This window comes from Poeciliopsis prolifica, unplaced genomic scaffold (genome assembly GCF_027474105.1).
Source record: "Poeciliopsis prolifica strain line A6 unplaced genomic scaffold, Auburn_PproV2 SCAFFOLD048, whole genome shotgun sequence".
Classification (NCBI taxonomy): domain Eukaryota; kingdom Metazoa; phylum Chordata; class Actinopteri; order Cyprinodontiformes; family Poeciliidae; genus Poeciliopsis; species Poeciliopsis prolifica.
Window position 1 is genome coordinate 239210 of NW_026562423.1, and position 14155 is coordinate 253364.

A 14155-nucleotide genomic window follows, 5' to 3' on the forward strand; every position below is an offset into this window, starting at 1 on the left:
AATAATTAAAAGAAAACTAGTGGAGGGACTGGAAACTGAACGCGTCCTTGTAGCGGCTACATGCTAGTCGACTATTAGCAGGTGAGCATGTCTGCATGTGTGCATGTATTTAGGTTGCGTGACCCACAGAGAATGACAAATGGCTTTAGCAGGGGGTCTGCGCTTGACATTTGGGTTTGGTGTGGAAATAGACGGTGACCCGCTGGGGTCAAGCCTGCCAGCAGGGCAGCAGGGAGAACCATTCCTGCCCACAGCCCCAACCCCGTAACTAGACACTAGCAAAACAGTTGTGGTCACACACACACAAGCGTAGTCATTCTGCGTAATCACTCATTCAGTCAGGAGATAGGACGACATCCCAGAGGCAGGACCACATAGGTGGGGTGTCATTATAGACAAGAGACAGATGTGTTTGGTATGTGGTGTTAAGCATCCAGAGCACCATGTGTTTGCAAGGATTATCAAATGTATGCAGTGCATTGCAAAAATGATTCACGTTTTGTGAATAGTAGTCACGATGACTGTGGGAACTTTGGAGGAGCTGCAGAGAACAGCAGCACCGGTGAGACAATCTGCACAAACATTTAGTCATGCAGTCCACAAACCTGGTCTTTATGGAAGAAGGACTAGAAGAAACCCTGTAATCGTGGGACAAGCCAGGCAAATGATACACCATCTTCAACACAACAAAGAGGAAGGTCTGCTGGTTGAAAGACACCAAACGTTTTTGGGCCACATGCAAAACACTAGCCTGACCATCATCTTCCTATACAATGCCACTTGATTTCTATCTCCCTTCAGATTTCTCTGGCTCAACATCAATCATTGAATAGAAGGAGGCATTGGAAATGATGAGGTGGATTTTCTATGCTGTTGTAGGCTTGTAGTCTGCCTATGTAGACAGGTAAAGTGGCAAAGGCATTCAGTCTGTGTTGTCCAGCCTTCCAAACGTTGAGAAATTAAAGTCAAAGTAAGAGGAATGTTTAAGGCATTTTATTGCTGGTAAAGATGTCGTAGGGCCTACTCCACATTAGGTTGTTTACACGCACTCAATTTCCAGTAAGCTTCATTGAGCCGGCGCATCACATACATCACAACCAAACATTAGCAATTGGGTAAAATCAGATCCACTCATTTAAAACCTCAACAGAGTCCACTCCTTCAGGAAGCAATCGTTTCTCAAAAGCCGAGGGTCTGGACCCTGTGTTTGAAGCAAAGAGCAGAACAAGGTGCTGGGCTTTATAAGGCCAGCAAAATGCTACATTTAGTGGAAAAACTAACACTGTTCTTGACTCTGCATTATGCTGAGGGATCCTTTTCTTCAGGTGGTAAAGGAAAGAGGTTTGAAAACCTTACGTCGCTTTCCTTCTACTTTTATACTTCCCAAAGATACATGGAGAATCCTGCTTTTTGCTTAGTGAAGTGTGAAGGAGTTCAAGGTGAACGAATACTTTTCCAAGGCACTGTTGTTGTCTAGCATTCCAGATCTTTTCATGTGCATAGATACTGACAAGCTGCCACCAGCATAGCAACACCTGGCTCTCTGTAGAGCTACTGAAGAGAAGCAGTGGTGGCTTATGACCTTAAGAGAGCGGCTCCTTTACTCGCTCACTACTTGGCAACAGGAGGTTACTTTGTATACTATTTGTGACAGCTTTGTGGTAATAATGGAGCCCTGGCCCTTGCTAGTGCAATGGCATGCTCAGTCAAGTGAGACTTTGGCAACGAGAACACATATACACACCGAGTCATACACACAAGGCTGCCTTCCTCATGCCTAATGAGACCACTGGGAGGGAAGGAGGCAGGAAGAGGGAGATGAGTAGAGAAAGGAATGAAAAAAAAGATGAGAACTAAAGGAGGAGCTAAAGAAAAGGAGGGGAAAAGACACATAGGGAGCAAGACGCAAGGTCGTCAGCTACTGTGCGTGTTTGTGGAAGAATGGAGTGCAACCCTAGTCTTTGCAGAAGGTGGTTATGCAATGTAGTTAAGTGGGAGTGGTGGGGAGGAATCAAAGCTACAGAGTGTGTGTGTGTATATGAGGGAAGATCTGAGAGAATAATACAGATATGCTCAGAATTAAGGAGGAAATAAGGCAAAAATTAGAAAAGTAGAAACAAATAGTGCTCCCAGAGGGCAGGGGAGAGACAGATTGGATGAATAGTGGGTACACACTGTCTCAGTGCAGTGACAGCACAGGTAGTGATGGGTTTGGAAAAAAAAAAGCTGACAATGAGTATGAAAAATACACATGTCAAAGATACTCTACCTTTGCCTCTGGCTCTATAGCATCATCTGCTCGTCTAGGCAGGTGCACAATGCACTGTGGAGGTCGGGGGGCATGCGCAAGTAAATAACTTGCTGTCCAAAATGGGAATTGGGCGAGAATGTCCAGTGAAAAGAAATAAAGAAAGACAGGTCCAGCTGAGCCTTTGGTTTTTCCTCCCAGGAAACAGAAGGGTGTGAATTATTTAGAGAAGCTCAGTCTAATAAAATGAAGATCAGCCACTAGGTTTCAACATGGTTGAACTACACTTGATCCAAACTGAACCTCTTGGTCCACATGTGCAGTGAAAAGTGTTTCATCGCGCAGATCACAACATGTGTACAGTTGAAGAAGTTGGTGTTCAGCCAGGGAAGATGGGAAGATTGCTGGAGATGATTATAGGACCAAACTACACACAACAGCACATGAAGTCAAGACGGTTTTTTTGTTGTTGTTATTTTTTTTTTTTTGCTTTGCTGAGTTGACTTTTTGAGGAAAAGTTCATCAGATGCGCTTCGAGTTGAACGGATGCACTGAGTGTGTACTTGAATCAGGAAGGAAGTGATGACACATTCAAATTGAACCCATAGTTGAAAAGCAAATTTAGCAAGGCAAATTTTAAGTGCAAAAGGAAATGCCATCCCTCCTGTTGGCAAAGGGACAAACCGACCTCTGTCTGTTTACTGAGAAGTTTTCAGCACATTTTCTCGCTGGGAGGTTGTTACCAAGCCACTTTATTTATTTATTCTTTATAAACTACAGCAACCCACAAGCAGGACAGTACTGCGATGATACTGCAACTTGCACACCACTCTGACATTCTCTAAATGCCTGAATCACTATCCTAGGTTAACCTCAATGTTTGCAAAGACCCCTAACTGCCATTCATACAGAAAAGAAAAGCACTACTATCTTAAACCACAGTCTTTACATCAAAGATGCATAGTCCATAATATCACATCACTGGCAATTTCTATCGGTCAGACAAAAGCAAAGAAATAACGGGTGAATTTCATTATTCTTCATATGTCCCTAAACAATAAATTAAAGACCATTGTATGTCTGTATTGACTTAGAGCAAAGTGCATATAAGAGGTCTGAACATCAGATGAATAGAAGGGTCCAGTGAGTCAGTGCCAAGCAGAAATAATCAAACACATAACTGTTATTAGCCAATATAGCTTCTGGGTAATAATTTCACAGAGGACATGTTTACCTTAGGCACACAGCGAACCCAATTAGACCATGTCAATGCTGCGCAAACATGGAGGATTGTAGCAATAAAGTAGGTCACCAGTGTCAAGCCCCTCCATTATGAAGACAGCTAACAATGCAGTCACAGGAATAATATGCTTGATTATCATTCAGTAAGGCGACTTGGCTTCTATAAGGCCTTTCAGTGGCACTGAGCTCAATCCTGGGGAGCCTGGAGGCAGACAGGCAAACAGGCATGGGCTGGTATGAGATTCTCACGATATGATGATGACCTGCAGGAAAACAAAACCATGCAGTGGGATCGAGTTGCATTTGTTTAAAACTGAAAGCAATAGATACTGAAAATGTTGCCTCAATAGTACACTACTATGGTAATACTAATCTAATAATGCTAGAAGGTTATTATGTTTTTACACATTAAGTAAACAAAGAGTTGACATTGCTAATTATGCTGGTTGCATAATTTTGATCATTATAATCTAACAATACACATAAATTAAAGAATCACACTTCACTACCTGCGATTGGAATGCAACTCCAAATTGTTTGTGCAAATGTACCTATTCCCTGATGTTTTTTCTCTCAAATATTCAAAAGAAAATGCAGCTTGGGAAGCTGAAATACCGAGACGCAATGCTACAAAACAGGCTGCATTTAACTTGACCGACAATTTTAATTGAATACCATCACTAACTTTTGGCTATTTGCCAGTAACTGTGGTCCCTAAACCCATCAAATGCTATCATGCATTTTCTGTTGGTTCACTACCTTTAATATATCTGCTGCTCTTAGAAAAGAAAAGCATGATTTGCTTATCTCTAATAACACTGAGATGAATACCTAAAGAGGGTTTTCAAACATAACCACTGAATTGTAGTTGCTCAGAAACTGTAAGAAGAAAAATAATGATATGACACAAATTAACAGCTTGCTTTTTCTCCAGCATAGTTCTGAGTGCAGGACCAAGATTTATGTCTACATGAAACAAACAACCACTGTCTTTAACTTGTTGTTGTTCACCTTTCTTTCTTTCCACTGGCACACATGTTTTGGTTTACCTAAACAGCGTCCTATCTGAGCTCCGGCAGAGAACAGACTGCGGGCTTTGTCTGTGGTATCATTAATCAAGTGTTCTTTAACAAAAACAGAAAACCAGATGAGAGACAAAAGGAAGAGACGTGGGGGGTTGGCTTTTATTTAGATAGAGAGACAGAAAGAGAGAGAGAGAAGAGAAAAAGATGGCAAAAAAGCAACTAAAAAGAAGGAGGAAAAGGGGACAAAATGGGGAGGAAGTATGACCCAAATTCAGACTTTCAATAAATCAAGCTATAACAATAACAAGAAAAGTTTTACTTGCAGCTTGACTGATTAATCAGTTTTTGTCGTTTTTAATACGGTCGACGCAACAGTTCTCTTTTTATGTCCCGAGTCTCTTGAGACAACAGTTGCTGCGCAAGTCTTTTTATGTTGAGTGTTTATGTCTTTATGTGGCAAGGTTTTAACTCATGGAGGCCTAAATCGTTCATGGTTTAATGAGCCCAAGGCCCCTCACTTTCTACTCAAGGTCCCATGCTCTTAATAGAGAGGTGTTCGCTGTATGAAATCGCTGCACCCAGAACCCGTCCTTCATCTCTTTAAACGGATGAAGGAAAAAAAATAAGTTGATTAAGGTTAATTTAACAAGTGCTGCTTTACAGATATGCACACAATGCGCCGTGGCCACAGGATGTGCAGCGGGCCTCTGAGACTCTTTGCGAGGTGCCGATCGATGGGCATTGAGTGTGGACAAGGAGGCCTCAGGATCGATAGGGGGCCATTACTGAGATGTGCCTACTGGGACGTGGAAGCTAGGGAGGGAGTGAAGATGCATCTGGGGCCCCTTGATGTAGTCTTCCTCCCCTTAACAGTGTGAAGTTTTACTCAAAATAAGACCATGAAAGGAGGAAAGGAGGAAAGAAGGCTCAGTGGAAGAAGGCTCATGAACAAGTTCTAAGACAAATAAAAAGTATCACCCAACACAAACCCACGCCAGCTAATGGTATCCCAGAAGGATTCCGGATTGAGAGTGTTTATCTTTGTTTTCTTTTCTCCAACTCCTATTTTCAGTGTCCTCAGATCTGGTCCCATGTTATACATGCTTGCCCTCCATCATCCCAGCAGTCTGGGCTTTTTTATTCACCGACAACCACACCTCACTGGGTAAGTTTCATTCTAACCCGTTCTGAACTTTGCTCTTCACTCACAGCTTGAGAGAGAGTTTAATCTCCCTCTGTCTCAAAATAACCAAGCACGTGTGAACACGAGGAAAACGACCAAACTGGTACTTCTGCAAACTGACTTCCCTGTGACATAATCCTCTCAACACTTGCAGATTTTGCGTGTTCTTGAAGTGTGCGCAGCAATTAATAAGAATAATGTCTACACCTTTTTCAGGGTGCGGTTTAGAGCTGGAACACCTTGAAGAAAAGAAGTGACTAAAGGCATGAAAAGTGTCAACCTTGGACACACTTGCTTGTTAAAAGTGAATGTACGTTTGGGTGTCTCTTTAAACCCAAGTAAAGAAAAATCTATGTCCTGTGTCATCACAATAAATTTAGGTTTAGTTTGAAAAGAAAAACAACTGCAGAATAGAAAATCAAAAGGCATCATTATAAGGCCTAAACATTCTCTCTAAAATATAGCGTTTTCCAAAACTATTCAGATGCTTGGAGATGGAAGTTTGTCACACCATGACAACAAACTTAATAACAAACTTATCTTAATATGCATTAAAACCAACGGTGGAAACTGCCTTAGCATGTCCACAGAAGCTAACATCTGTAGTCTTCATCATGTAATATCTTGGGAATGCAGCCAATCAATGCCACGGAAAATTAATGGTGCTTCTGGATTGGCTGCTTTGCAAACGCCAGTCAATAGCATGTCAAAAGCTATGTACTTCAGGTTCCCAAGCTGCATGTTCTGCAGAATATTTGAGATATGTTTCAAGAAAAAAAACAATCTGTGAATAGGCAGCGTGTCCATTGTACAGCTGCACCTGCCACCATGTACAAAAATGATGTAATATTTTGCATACATGGCATCTTGACATTCCAATATTTAACAATGTACATATTTGACATTACAGATACAATCTATCTTTGAGGTGATATTAATTGTGCCACGTGGTCATTTATACATTTTTACTTCAATCCAGATCCAAACTGAACGTCTATTCCAGACTCTGACAGTGTTCCCAAATGTTTTTAGTTATTAAAACATGTAATATCATGGATTTCACACGGGGAACACATCTCCGTCATGTATGCATTTAATGAAAAATCTTCAAATTCAAAGCGCACACTTTGATGGTTACAGTGAAAGCATGTTTTACCTACTGCTTTCTCTCTCCTGGTGTGCTCTGAAGCTGGCGTCTGCCTGGATGTTGGTGCCAATGCAGCAATAACCAACTACGTTCATTAATAACTACAAGTTGCAAAGCAAAGGGCAATGTTGATGAAACATTGCCCTTTGCGTACCAACAAAGGGCAATGCTTTGGTACGCACACAATTAATTACAACAGCTAACAGAACATGTTTCGATCCCAATAATCAATCTCAACTTGAAAATCAAAGTTCAAAGACCATCCAGTCTGACCCAAAAGGTGGTTCTGCTACATACTGATTCAAGGTGGCTGAACTCAAATGCACTTTTCAAAGGCTTCATTGTAAAACATTTTAAAAAGAAGGAAACCTTTTCCTTCTCTTTTGACATTAAGCATTACTTTGTATTGAACTATCACATAAAATACACTGAAATTAGTGGCTGTAATTCATAAAATGTGGAAACCTTCAAAGGAGTGTGAATACTTTTTCAAAACAACCGCAGATGAGAGTAAAATCTGCCTCCTTAAAACATTGGACTACTTAGTTCTTACGTTTGACATCATTACAGAGAGGTAATCATATAAAAACTAACAGATGAGGCAGTGAAGCAGGCAACTAAAACCACTGAAGCGTTTAATCCTTCTAGTACGAACTGGAGGAAGAGTTGGACCTCCTCGTTTCCCCCCTTCTCTCACCAAGCAAAGAAGCGACTAAAACTGGTGCCCTTAAGTGATCTTATGCAGGAGGTGGCCTATTAAAAGTCAGTTAAATGCCTTTACCAGTGATTACGGACCAGCACGGAGGTGCCATGTCAGCTCTCCAACTAAATCCTTCTGCGGCTGATCAAAAAGACACGCATGCACACGCATGTGCATGGTTTCTTGGCCCAGCTAGCCGTCCCCGTTGGTTTGGACGGCCACAGCGGTCTACTGCCCAGTCGGCCTATTAGCAGCGGGCCCTCTGTTTCAGCAATCTGGGTTCCCTTTGCCTTTGGACAGGGACCAGGTCAGCCAGCACAATACGCCACTGTGTTTGGAAATGGAAAGAAGAAAAAAAGGAAAAAGAAAGAAAACAAAAACTGTAGGCATGAGAGCCCTGGAAAACAAAGCTGCAGTATAAATAAGACATGGATGCAGTAATATATGCTTTGTTTAATGAAATGTGCACGTTTGCACGCGTATTTTTGTGTGTGCGTGTGTGTGTGCATGTGTGTGCTGCAACCGTGGGGCCCAACATGGCCGAAAAAACTCGACTCTCAGGTTTCTCTACACAACATCATTACATCATCGCTCCTACAGCTTTCTCTCTACCATCCATTTCAGGACCCCTGGCATTCAGTCTTCCTCCCCAAGCCAGTGTGTGTGCATGAAGTTGTTGGGCTGTGCACCAGAAATAACATACACACACACACACACACACACACACACACACACACATATATATAAATTGCTGTGAGTCTAAAACAATAAGGGCAAAACGTATCGTATTTTCCAGACTACAAGTCCCATTAGTTGTCAAGAGAAAAAAAAAACATATGTAAGATGCACTGGAGTATAAGCAGCATTTATTTGGAAACAGAGGGGCGTCTTCTATGTTCATGATTGACCTGGTGAAAGGTTGTGTGGGGACCACTCACAAGCCTTAAATGGTGTTCTGGAAGTGTCCTAAAGAAGCAGATAGACATGCTCCATAAAGCCTCTGACAATAAGCAACAAATAAGATGAATGTCATAACTTCTAATTGGACAACACTTGTTAAAGAGTTGCTATTCTTTGAGAAACACTGCAAACATTTGACGCCCAGCACAAAGTAGTTAGGTTGCACTTCCTGCCACTTCATGATCCGCTCTAATTATCGCTGTTTCAATTGTTTTTGCAGCAGTTTGAAGTTAGACTTTATGTTTTATTTTATCATTGTATTGATTTTTATAACCTGTAGAGGGACAGCAGATGTTACTTTGGTCATGCTACAATCTGGTACAGTGCATCAACCGGTGACATATATGTTTCAGATATTGTCCTTTTGCTAAATTAAGTTTATTAAATTATTAATTAATAGTTTCATTTTGAATATTTAAAATGTTTTCCAGTTCCACTATAATTTTTTTTTGAATCAATTAAAGTTTCCTAGATCTTTGAAAGCATGTACTCACATTTATATGTTATTCTTATTATATTGTTTGAAAGCGGTCTCAAAATGACAATTTTATTGTTTATTGAAATAATTCCTGAGAAGAGCAAAAGTTGTCATCGCAACAGGCCTGGTGCTACGGTAGAAAAGTTGTAAGAACAGGACTGGCAGGACATTTTTTATGTACCCAACTGGAGACGTTCCTCCAAGTCTGACCATCTTGAATTCAGATTGCGATTTGCTTTCCTCGTGGCTGCAGACAGTGATGTTTAACCAAGGGGTTTAGGTCTATCAGAATCAATTAATATTTAACACATCAAGTCAAAAAAAAATTATATATATATATATATATATATATATATATATATATATATATATATATATATATATATAGTTTTTCAGCCAAACTACAAAATAGTGTAATCTTATAGTCTGGAAAATACAGTAAATGCGTTGGATTGTGCAACCATGACGACTACAATGTAAACAGGAGTCATTAGGCTGCTGTGAGGAGAACCAGCAGCACCTGTCCTGTCCTTGAAAATCTATTTCTCCCGGCTTGTGGGTTCTGAGCTGAGCAGGCTTAGTATGTACTCAGTATGTATGGTAACTCAGAGGAGAACCACGCAGCTGAAGCCTGCCAGCCCACCACAGGGAATTTGTTTATGTTTCCTTGCTGCCAAGTTCCTGTCAGGAGGCGCCCCAAAGAGGAACTGCAGACTGCTCAGTACAGCGAGCTACGCCCTCTCGCCTAGTATGACTGGGGTATTTTTTGGGGGTTTTGTTTTTTCATCAGAGTACAGTATTGGGTAGAGCTCTGCAGCAACACTCAGATCCAGGGAGGTCCCCCTCGTCAATTACAGCTCTCCAAACATCTCACCATCTATTGTTCCAACAAGTAAAACAAGCTCCAGCAGAAAGCTTAATTCACAACCCTTAAAAGATTTACAACAACGATCTGAAAAACACACGAAAGGGCGCAAAGAGGTTTCATTAAAACAACATTTTACGAGGGCTCTTTGTTATGCGGTTGATTATAGGTGCTGTAAAATCTGAGTACCACCACATTAAAAACACAACACTGATATAACTCTTGTGAACTGACTGGAGTAGTTGTTGGAGGTGGGGGTAATGTTGGGAGGGGAGCTAAATTAAAGAGTAATGTGTTCTGAGTCCCAGCATACACACACACACATTGCTCAGATCATAACAGCCTTATGTTGCATTGAGTCCAGATAATCAATAAATGCTTCACACCATTTCTTCCATCCACTGCTCATGAGCAGCCTTTTTAATCTATGAGGGGCCATTAAGTGCATTATCTCTCTCAAGTGCTGAGGATGCCGACAAATTTGTTACTTTGCAAAATGGAAAGAGCCACTCAGAGTTATGTCTGGGCAATGAGCCATCATTTGTCTTCATATCATATATGTGTGATGACCAGTCCGCGATTGCGTGTGTGCGTGTGTGTGAGTCAGTCGATGGAGAGATGTGGGAGTGAATAAGTGTAGAAAGAAAGGGTCAGACAAGGCCACAGTAAAGGACGTGAGACCAGGACTAAGAGACAAAGGAAGACATCCCACTCTACTCACTATGTCCACAAGGAATACAGTAGAGATGAATGATTTTATCCTCATTATTTAATTCATGTTCAAGAGCAACATTAATAATCAATTCCAAGTCATCTTAAGTTTATTGTTATACCTTGTGCATGTTTCTACCAGCTTGATAGTGTAAACGTAATAACACAAGCAGACTGCCTTTTTATGGAATGACTGTTAACTCTGCTAATAGCTAATATTTGATGGCATAGTCAGCTTAAAATGTCAATACTGGAATTGTTTTGCCTGTTTTACAGTGACTGCTGTCCTACCTCTGCTCCCCAGCGAATCATAAATGACTACTAATGACTACTATGTTTTCCAGTCATATAGTGTCATTTTATAGCATTATCAAGAAGCTATGATAACTGCAGTTCTCATAAAAATTCTGTATTATTCTTTACAAGAACTTTGACTTCAACTGCAGCTCCGGGGAGGAGCTTTGTCATAAGAGGCGGAGCTGGGTTCCAACAGGTGTTTTGCGCAGCTGAATGGTTGTCACGGGAGACTAAAAGGATTTCCATGTCCAAGTGTCCACTGTAAACATAATGGGTATCTCTTCATTAGTTTCTATGCCATAACATAAATGTTTAGCCAGCTGACCAAGAGTGCACAGCAGCAGGTAGGGGTGGGGCTTATTCTCTCCGCTTAATAAAGCTGGAGTCTCTCATGTACTTTCAGGTGTATCTAAAAGAAATTTGAAGCACAGAAATGGTATGACAACATTTCTAGAATTTAAAACCAAAACTTTCTATAACCTTGATAGGCGTTTTTAAAAGCAGATTAAACAGCTAAATTTCTACCTGAGAGTCAGCACTTGAAAACATCTGCAATCCTGCTCTGTATAAGGAAGGAAACCATTAAGTAGTAGCTTGCTGTTCACATATCTTACAATACACGAGCTCACTTGGGCAAAAACACCTCCAGGTTCATAGCGGTTTACTCAACCATGTCTCTACATTTCCAAGTTTAGTCTAAAAGTAAGTGAAAGGTGGGAAAACCAGTTTGCAATATGAGTTCATTAGATTACAGATAACTGTAATGAAATGCAGTGGTAGAATCATCACTCGGTGTAAGTGCTTGCAGGAAAAAGAAAATAAAAAGTTTCTATAGTATTCATTTTGCTTCTAGCTTCGGCTGCGATGTTTAGTATAATTACACAGGAACCGTTGAGCTGAAGCAACACACTTCAACCGCCGTCACATTTTTATGCGAGTAGGGGAGCTGGAAAAGAAACATTTGCACTGAAAAACAACAGTGGAGAACTATTCTAGACTGAGGGGAAAGGCAGTCGGCTCAGCAGTCATCGCCGACCTACCGCACAGAGTGTGAATCATTAAATGCATGTGTTCCACATCAGCTGCTGGGGCTGCTTCCAACCCACTTATGAGACTGGGATCTAAATTACGATGGGAGGAGAGGGTTAAATGCTATTTTACATGGAGCAGAAAACCCCAAAACCTGCTCAGTCAGAGAGTGAAAGCGAGATGGAAAACATCTTTTTTCCCCCCTTTGTCAAAACAAAGCAGTAATGAGTAAATGAGGCTGCTAATAGAATGATTATATAATTTCCAAGAAGTGCAACGGTTCCTATTGGATATAATGAGGTGAAAAAGATCAAGAGGAAAGACAACAAATAGGAAAACAAAGCTAAATCATCATCACTGAATCGCATCATGTTTTCCTTGCTTCTTATTACTAGCTTCCTGGTTTACCAAGGCTAACACAACAAAGGAACACGTTCAAACATATAAAGCACCTTGCAAACCTACTCCATCCCCTTTAGCAGTCTCACTTCTTGCCTTGCACCGACCTCAAACATCAGGATGCTGTTTTTAGCTGAGATTTTATGTGATAGATCAAAGTAACCTATTGTTTACTAAATAGGGCTGGATAATATGGCTGAAAAATGTATCACGAGACAAGCATTTTATATCAGTCAGTATCAATAAGTATTTGTTTTTTGCTTTAAATATCTGAAATGCAGCTAAACTACTGGCATTAGCTTTCCTCTTTCATCCAGTTTTTCCACTATGCCGTTGTATTTTTATTTTTAAGCAGTTTATAGCATACTGCTGATATGCAAGTTAGTCAACAGGTTGTTGCTAGGTAACCAAAGAATGAGTTAGCTGACGCCACCAACCGAGCTTAGCTGGCCGTGAGAGGTAGAGCAGCTGAGGCCTTTCCTCTGCCTGCTGCATCTCCCAGAATGCTGTGCGGTTCTGGATTGAAGTTCAGTGAAATTATTGAAAATTCTACCAAACCTATTACCTATTGATATTTTATTTATCACGTGTCTGTTGTGATTTATATTACTGTTTTTTTTATATTGTATTGCTAAGTGGGAGGAAAACATTGCATGGTTTGAAAATGTTTTTATCATGAAAAATCTGGTAAGTGTGGGAGGTGTTTGCATTCAGCTGCAATGAATCAATACTTTGCTGAACCTTCACTGCAATTCCAGCTTCAAGTCTTTGAAGGCATGTCTGTGCCAGTTCTGGTTGATTGCTCTGTCCGACTGGACAAAGTTCTGTGAACACTGATGTTTAAATACATCCACCCATACTAAATTGGATTTAAAGCTGACGTTTGACGTCTCAAACAATATTTGATCTAAAGTGTGCTACTTTAGCTCTGACTACATTTTTTGAAAGAAATTCTGACAGAAAACCAGAAAAAAGGTCCGGTTTGCATTTTGTCCTAAACCGTGTTTGATCTAAATGTTATGGCATACAAACTGGTCGCAACATAACAGAGGGACGTGTTGGTTCGAATGCAGGTTGGGTCGGTGGTCTGAGTTGACAGAAAGATGGACGGAGCCAAATCAAGGACAGTCTGTGAAAAAAACCTGTTGGAATATACAAAAGATTTGCAACTGTGGCAAATATTCATCTTCAAGCAGGGAAACAACTTTAAATATAGCCCACAAGTACTATTGACTGGTTCAAATCAAACCAGTACTCACTCGTCAGAATGGCCCAGTCAAAGTCCGGAAATAAAATTAACTGAGAATCTGTGGCAAAGCTTAAAATGGAATCCTAACAGAGGTTTTCCAGTTGATTTGATTGAGCTTTAAAAGCTGTTTTTGCAAAGAGGAATGGACAAAAATGTCAGAGATGTCTGAACCTGGTAGACATAATCCAAAATATCTGAAACCCATTTATACCAATGGTCATGCCAACAAAATAAGAGGAATTGAAAAAGCCATCTCCTTTTTCTTCCAGTTCACTGTGATGTACTACTTTATGTGAATCACACAAAACTCTCATAAAGAGTGCCAAAGCCTGAAAACATTCTGGGGGTATGAACAATTTTGCAAACCACTGTTTATTTGGAAGAGGAGAAGAGACTTTATCAAGAAACGTTCAGCTGTAAGCTTGAAAAATAAAAACAGCCAGCTTTTAACCAGCCATTTGCCAAACTGGATGTCAACAAAGGAGCATCCGCCAAACCACTTGACATTCCCACTTATGGCACATGAACATCTTCTGTGGGTGTGATGTGGGCATCTGACGAAGCGGCTCTTTTCTAGAGTCTGTAATGGTTGGCATATACATGCAGGTACACATACCGACCC

At 40.7% G+C, this 14155-nt stretch overlaps 1 protein-coding gene across 2 annotated transcripts in view; it reads right to left on the reverse strand.

Moving 5' to 3' along the window:
• raraa (retinoic acid receptor, alpha a) overlaps nucleotides 1-14155 on the reverse strand; it is a 176827-nt gene that overhangs the window by 140869 nt on the left and 21803 nt on the right. The gene's annotated exons all lie outside the window — the stretch shown is intronic.